Source organism: Schistocerca nitens, chromosome 3 (genome assembly GCF_023898315.1).
Source record: "Schistocerca nitens isolate TAMUIC-IGC-003100 chromosome 3, iqSchNite1.1, whole genome shotgun sequence".
Taxonomy (NCBI): Eukaryota; Metazoa; Arthropoda; class Insecta; order Orthoptera; family Acrididae; genus Schistocerca; species Schistocerca nitens.
The window spans coordinates 938,276,207-938,283,491 of record NC_064616.1 but is presented as its reverse complement, the minus strand read 5'-3'; positions in this window follow the sequence as shown (position 1 = coordinate 938,283,491).

Sequence of the window (7,285 nt, the reverse complement as noted above, 5' to 3'; positions counted from 1 at the left end):
TCTGAAAGGTGACACGTACGTAAGCATCCTGTCTGATCACCTGCATCCTTTCATGTCCATTGTGCATTCCGACGGACTTGGGCAATTCCAGCAGGACAATGCAACACCCCACAAGCCCAGAATTGCTACGGAGTGGCTCAAGGAACACTCTTCTGATTGTAAACACTTCCGCTGGCCATCAGACTTCCCACACATGCGCATTATTGGGCATATCTTGGATGTCTCGCTACGTGCTGTTCAGAAGAGATCTCCACCCCCTCGTACTCTTACGGATTCATGGACAGCCATGCAAGATTCATGATGTCAATTCCCTCCAGCACTACTTCAGACATTAGTCGAGTCGAAGCGACGTCGTGTTGCGGCACTTCTGCGTGCTCTCGGGGGCCCTACGTGATATTAGGTAGGTGTACTAGTTTCTGAACTGATTAAAATCCAAGCAGTCACCCCAAAATCGCTGCAAGCAGTGGATTTCAGCTTGAGCAGAAAGTGGTCAGAAACATGGAATAACATTGCTCATGTGGATCATCAGATCCTCATAAGATGTGGCACAAGACCAGCTGCCACAGAATTACCACGACGTGCTGGGAAAACAATTAATAGGATTCGTACTGGCCACGACGCTTGAGCAGAAAGCCTCCACCGATGGGGAATGGCTTCATCTTCTCAATTTGACTGTGGCAATGAACATCAGACTAGCGAATACATTATAAGAAGCTGTAGCAGACGAGCTTACCATCAAAATCTAGAAGATTTAAGTAATTGAGGCATCTCGTGAACTGGTTGACCTGACTGGATACCAGTTCGATTTTACACAGAGTACGCGAAGGAACTTGGCCCCGTTCTTGTAGCGGTGTACCGTAGGTCTCTAGAAGAGCGTAGCGTTCCAAAGGATTGGAAAAGGGCACAGGTCATTCCCGTTTTCAAGAAGGGACGTCGAACAGATGTGCAGAAATATAGACCTATATCTCTAACGTCGATAAGTTGTAGAATTTTGGAACACGTATTATCTTCGAGTATAATGGCTTTTCTGGAAACTAGAAATCTACTCTGTAGGAATCAGCATGGGTTTCGAAAAAGACGATCGTGTGAAACCCAGCTCGCGCTATTCGTCCACGAGACTCAGAGGGCCATAGACACTGGTTCCCAGGTAGATGCCGTGTTTCTTGACTTCCGCAAGGCGTTCGATACAGTTCCCCACAGTCGTTTAATGAACAAAGTAAGAGCATATGGACTATTAGACCAATTGTGTGATTGGACTGAAGATTTCCTAGCTAACAGAACGCAGCGTGTCATTCTCAATGGAGAGAAGTCTTCCGAAGTAAGATTGATTTCAGGTGTGCCGCAGGGGAGTGTCGTAGGACCGTTGCTATTCACAATATACATAAATGACCTTGTGGATGACATTGGAAGTTCACTGAGGCTTTTTGCGGATGATGCTGTGGCATATCGAGAGGTTATAACAATGGAAAATTGTACTGAAATGCAGGAGGATCTGCAGCGAATTGACGCATGGTGCAGGGAATGGCAATTGAATCTCAATGTAGACAAGTGTAATGTGCTGCGAATACATAGAAAGAAAGAAAGATTCCTTATCATTTAGCTACAAAATAGCAGGTCAGCAACTGGAAGCAGTTAATTCCATAAATTATTTGGGAGTACGCATTAGGAGTGATTTAAAATGGAATGATCATATAAAGTTGATCGTCGGTAAAGCAGATGCCAGACTGAGATTCGTTGGAAGAATCCTAAGGAAATGCAATCCGAAAACAAAGGAAGTAGGTTACAGTACGATTGTCGCCCACTGCTTGAATACTGCTCAGCAGTGTGAGATCCGCACCAGATAGGGTTGATAGAAGAGATAGAGAAGATCAAACGGAGAGCAGCGCGCTTCGTTACAGGATCATTTAGTTATCGTGAAAGCGTTACGGAGGTGATAGATAAACTCCAGTGGAAGACTCTGCAGGAGAGACCTCAGTAGCTCGGTACGGACTTTTGTTAAAGTTTCGAGAACATACCTTCACTGAGGAGTCAAGGAGTGTATTGCTCCCTCCTACGTATATCTCGAGAAGAGACCATGAGGATAAAATCAGAGAGATTAGAGCCCACACAGAGGCATACCGACAATCCTTCTTTCCACGAACATTACGAGACTGGAATATAAGGGAGAACGGATAGAGGTACTGAAGGTACCCTCCGCCACACACCGTCAGGTGGCTTGCGGAGTATGGATGTAGATGCAAATGTAGATGGTTGGAAATTTGGATATTAATTTGTTGATTTAGTTGTTTAATTCTATTTATTTTCTAAAGTTATGCAATTTATTAATATTACGTGCAGTTCAGTTTATATTGCCATACGCTAAATAAACAACTAAATAAATAGTGATGAGAGTAGGTTCTGTCTTGTATCCGAGTGATGGACGTACACGTATATTTCGTAGACGTGGTGAGCCGCCTGTTCCAGTGTGCACGACACATAGGTCCCATCACAGGCTTCACGGAGTGAGGCCATTAGTTACAAGTCGCGGTCATATTTGGTGTTTATGCAGGGTAAAGTAACCAGTGCCCGCTACATTGTACAGGTTGTTACCCCATGCTACTGCCATTTCTTCGACAGGACGTTGTTTTTTCAGCAGGACAATGCACGTCCACATAAGGCTGCTCATGGTGGTGTACAACAGCAGCCATAACCAGCAAGATCATCAGATCTCTTGCCAGCTGAACACCTATGGGACACGACGAAGCGGGAACTTACTCGTTCTTCAGTGCCTGTAGTAACCATTGCCGAATTAGAATAAAAGGCGCAAGATACTTGGGACAGTCTATCGCAAGATGCCATTCAGCATCTTTATGATCGTTTGCATGCAAGAATACACGCCTGCGTTGTCACCAGAGGAGGGTAACGGTGTGCTGATGCGACTGATTGGCACAATTTTGCTGTGAAGTGTGTGTTTCACTTCGTATGAATTTGTTATCATATACTCCTACAATGATAAACTACCTGTCACCTCATCTATTAATAAAATGTTGCATTTTTTCGGCACTAGAGACGCGTTTTAAAGTGTCGGCTCTCTATCAGCACTAATTCTCTGAACACATAGTAACAATCTTTACAGTACAAGAGTGCTATAACTGTCACCACGATTTTAGAAACTTTTATTATTGCAGCGTTAACAACAGAGAACTAGTATGAATATTTAGGTACTTTTACGATTGTGTTCCCTGTAGAATGCCGAAAAGTACTACCTGAAGACTATCAAATGAAGTACATACATATGCGAAAAACTGCAATCAAAATCAGTTATTAATGTAAATGTTTTCAGGTTGATGACAATGCTGTTTGAATAATAAAAGAGGCGAAACTCATCTGGCAGACAGATGACATTCTTTTCATTTGCATTTAGACGAACCACAAACAAAGGTGTATTCATCAGGCCACTGAGGGCAATCCGGGCGGGATAAATGAACATGTATACAGATTTGTGCCCAGGCTTAAACGTCTTGAAAAACATACCGTGCCCGTGCGCTTTTTTCACAAAGGCTACAGTAACCCATTAAAATACGAATATTACAGAGATACTGAAATAAGTTGCATCTGTCTTCTATGTAAGGCACGTAGATAACTAGAAATGAAGTGATTTTGCAATGAACATTGCAGGGACTCAGTTTCTATTAAGGAATAAATTACATTGCTTCCCGATATTATTTAAAGAAACTATAGAATATCTAAAACCGAATAAAAACATCATTACTCGACCGGAGTCTTTCTCAACACAAATCAGCACTTACCTCTGCCTGCGCAACAGATAATTTGAAATAATTTACGCTTCGTCTTCGCCAGTTTCAACAAAGAAGATACAGTACGACTCTGCCCAGAGTTAATTATTGAAGTCGCATTAAAGAAAGAGGAAGGAAGATTAGATTGGAACGATACGGTAAGAAACGGTGCGTGAAGTGAAATTTGACAAGGATTTGGAAAGAAACCGGGAGTGAACCTTTCAAAGTAATCAGATCCTTATTCGCCTTACACAGTTTAGAGAAATCACGGCCGCCATTGACAACTCTATAAACGTTTTAAAATATTCATCAAAATTGATAGTGGTCCTCCGTCTATGTAACACTGATCATGTATAAGCGAATTTCAACTGTGATTCTAACACTCCTCAGTGATTGTTATAAGAGTTAAGGCACCTATGATTGAAGGAACCTGCTTGAGATTATATGAATACTCTGCACAACGGAACAAGAAATTAACTTAAGTAATGGTCTTACTCTTTTTTTACTGTTCATATGTCCGTAGCGACACTTAAGCTGTAAAATATCTTACCTGGTTATAAGACTAAGTGCAACATACGAGAAATAATTGAGTTCCAAAATCAGAGATGTCCTCAGGGGAAGGAAATGGAGGTTATGGAGTCCTTTGCTAAGTAGAAAGCATGACGCTCTGAACTAAGTGTTTCTTATTATTTCATTAAAATATTGTACATTAGTTCACGAGCGAGCCCCTCTGGCCACTGATATAAAACATAGCCTGTTACCTCAATATGATGCCTGCTATTTGCAACAAAGATTCGAAAGCTCATCCTAACTAATAACATGGGCAAACATATCGAGAAATAATACAGTTAAATTTACTATGGTGCGGAGAAAAAGGCGTCCCTCGGTCTGCATGAAACAGTAAAAGTACATATCACACACTCACATCTAATCACATATCTATAGTCGTGTCAGAATGCAGGTAAAAATCAAACTACTCGCCTTAACTGAACGCAACGCATGTACCAGAACTTAACATGAGAAATGATTTCTGAAAATCAAATATTAATACATCATCCTATCCTGCATAGTTATGTATCCATAACTATAGAAATAGTTGGCTAGGATAAGCATTAATAACGTGAACGTTAATACCATGAAACCCAATGTAACTCTCTTGAGTTGTAATGTAACTGTCTTGAGTTTCTCTTGAAACGTCGTCAAATTATGCCTTGAAGGTTAAAAGAAGTATAGATGTTTCCTTCTTACGCAATTACTCGGCGACTAGACTCATATGCTGAATAGATGTAGTCAGATACGTAGCTCGATGCTGTCCCACATTAATCGCTCATCAGGTGCACGTCTGAAGGCCGCTAAATTTCCGAACCCGGTCACCTGCGCACGAGAGTGTAGGCACCCTGTGACCATCGCATATTGGAACGTCACATTATGTGAGGGCCAGGGCAAAGCGAGTCGCTTCTGCAAAGCCCACGCCAGAGGTATCAATCCGAGACACCACTATGGACATTGCCTACGGTAACATTTGTTCTAGTCAAATGTATCACTAGCAAAAGTGAGCAAACTACCTTACATTAAAAATACAACCAGATATAGCGTCTGAGAACCAAAGATAGCGATTGCTCTAAACACGTTGTTGTCTGCTCAAATCAGTGGCGGATACAGAAAAACCTCAAGGAGAGGGCGCTAAAGATATTCTGAACTACCTATACTTGTACCGTAATAAAAAAATAATCAAGTCACATGCAAAGTTTAAGAAAGTTTTATTTAAACTGATTATCCACATATATAAGACAATGCCATCTTATGATATAAAAAAGTTACAATTGTGGTTCTCTTCCTTAAGTGATGCCGGCCGCTGGTGGCCGAGCGGTTCTGGCGCTACAGTCTGGAACCGCGCGACCGCTACGGTCGCAGGTTCGAATCCTGCCTCGGGCATGGATGTGTGTGTTGTCCTTAGGTTAGTTAGGTTTAAGTAGTTCTAAGTTCTAGGGGACTTATGACCTCAGCAGTTGAGTCCCATAGTGCTCAGAGCCATTTGCACCAACCTTAAGTGATGAATTCTATGCGCCTGTTCTTCGTGGCAAATTGGTTAATTACATCGTCAATAGCACAATCAATGTCAGGGTGAGTGTTCAACACAGCTAAGCCATTAAGTCGATCCCTATGTGCCAGACAGAAACATATAAAATACGATGACGCGGATGCGCGTTCTACATAGGAAAGTACAACTACTCGATAACTCGATTCAATTGAGTTGACTGACGAAAGAAACGAACTAATAGCATGCGGGCTGACTGCGGGGGCGTCGCGGGTGGTAATATGGGCGGCCCCGCAACGGGGAGGGGGAGGGGGCACCTCCAAAAGCCGGCTGGGGTGGCCGAGCGGTTCTAGGCGCTACAGTCCGGAACCGCGCGACCGCTACGGTCGCAGGTTCGAATCCTGCCTCGGGCATGGTGTGTGATGTCCTTAGGTTAGTTAGGTTTAAGTAGTTCTAAGTTCTAGGGGACTGATGACCTCAGAAGTTAAGTCCCATAGTGCTCAGAGCCATTTGAACCATTTGAACACCGCCAAAAACATACGTCTTTCATATTAGGTGCATTGTGCTGCCACCAACCGCCAGGTACTCCATATCAGCGATCTCAGTAGTGATTAGACATTGTGAGAGAGCAGAATAAGGCGCTTCGCGGAATTCACAGACTTCGAATTTGGTCAGGTGACTGGGTGTCACTTGTGTCATATGTCTGTACGCGACATTTCCACACTCCTAAACGTCCCTAGTTCCACTGTTTCCGACGTGATAGTGAAGTGGAAACGTGAAGGGACACGTACAACACAAAAGCGTACAGGCCGCCCTCGTCTGTTGACTGACATAGACCGCCGACAGTTGAAGAGGGTCGTAATGTGTAACAGGCAGACATCTACCCAGACCATGACACAGGAATTCCAGACTGCATCAGGGTCCACTACAAGTACTATGGCAGTTAGGCGGGAGGTGAGAAAACTTGGATCTCATAGTCGAGCGGCTGCTCATAAGCCACACATCAGGCCAGTAAATGCCAAATGACGCCTTGCTTGGTGTAAGGAGCGTAAACATTGGATGACTGATCAGTGGAAAAACGTTGTGTGGAGTGACGAATCACGGTACACAATGTGGCGATCCGATGGCAGGCCTTGGGTATGGCGAATGCCCAGTGAACGTCATCTGCCAGCGTGTGTAGTGCCAACAGTGAAACCCGGAGGCGGAGGTGTTATGGTGTGGTCGTGTTCTTCATGGAGGAGGCTTGCACCCCTCGTTGTTTTGCGTGGCAGTATCACAGCACAGGCCTACATTGATGTTTTAAGCACCTTCTCGCTTCCCAATGTTGAAGAGCAATACGGGGATGGCGACTGCATCTTTCAACAGGATCAAGCACCTGCTCATGATGCACGGCCTGTGGCGGAGTGGTTACACGACAATAACATCCTTGTAATGGGCTGGCCTGCACATAATCCTGACCTGAATCCTATAG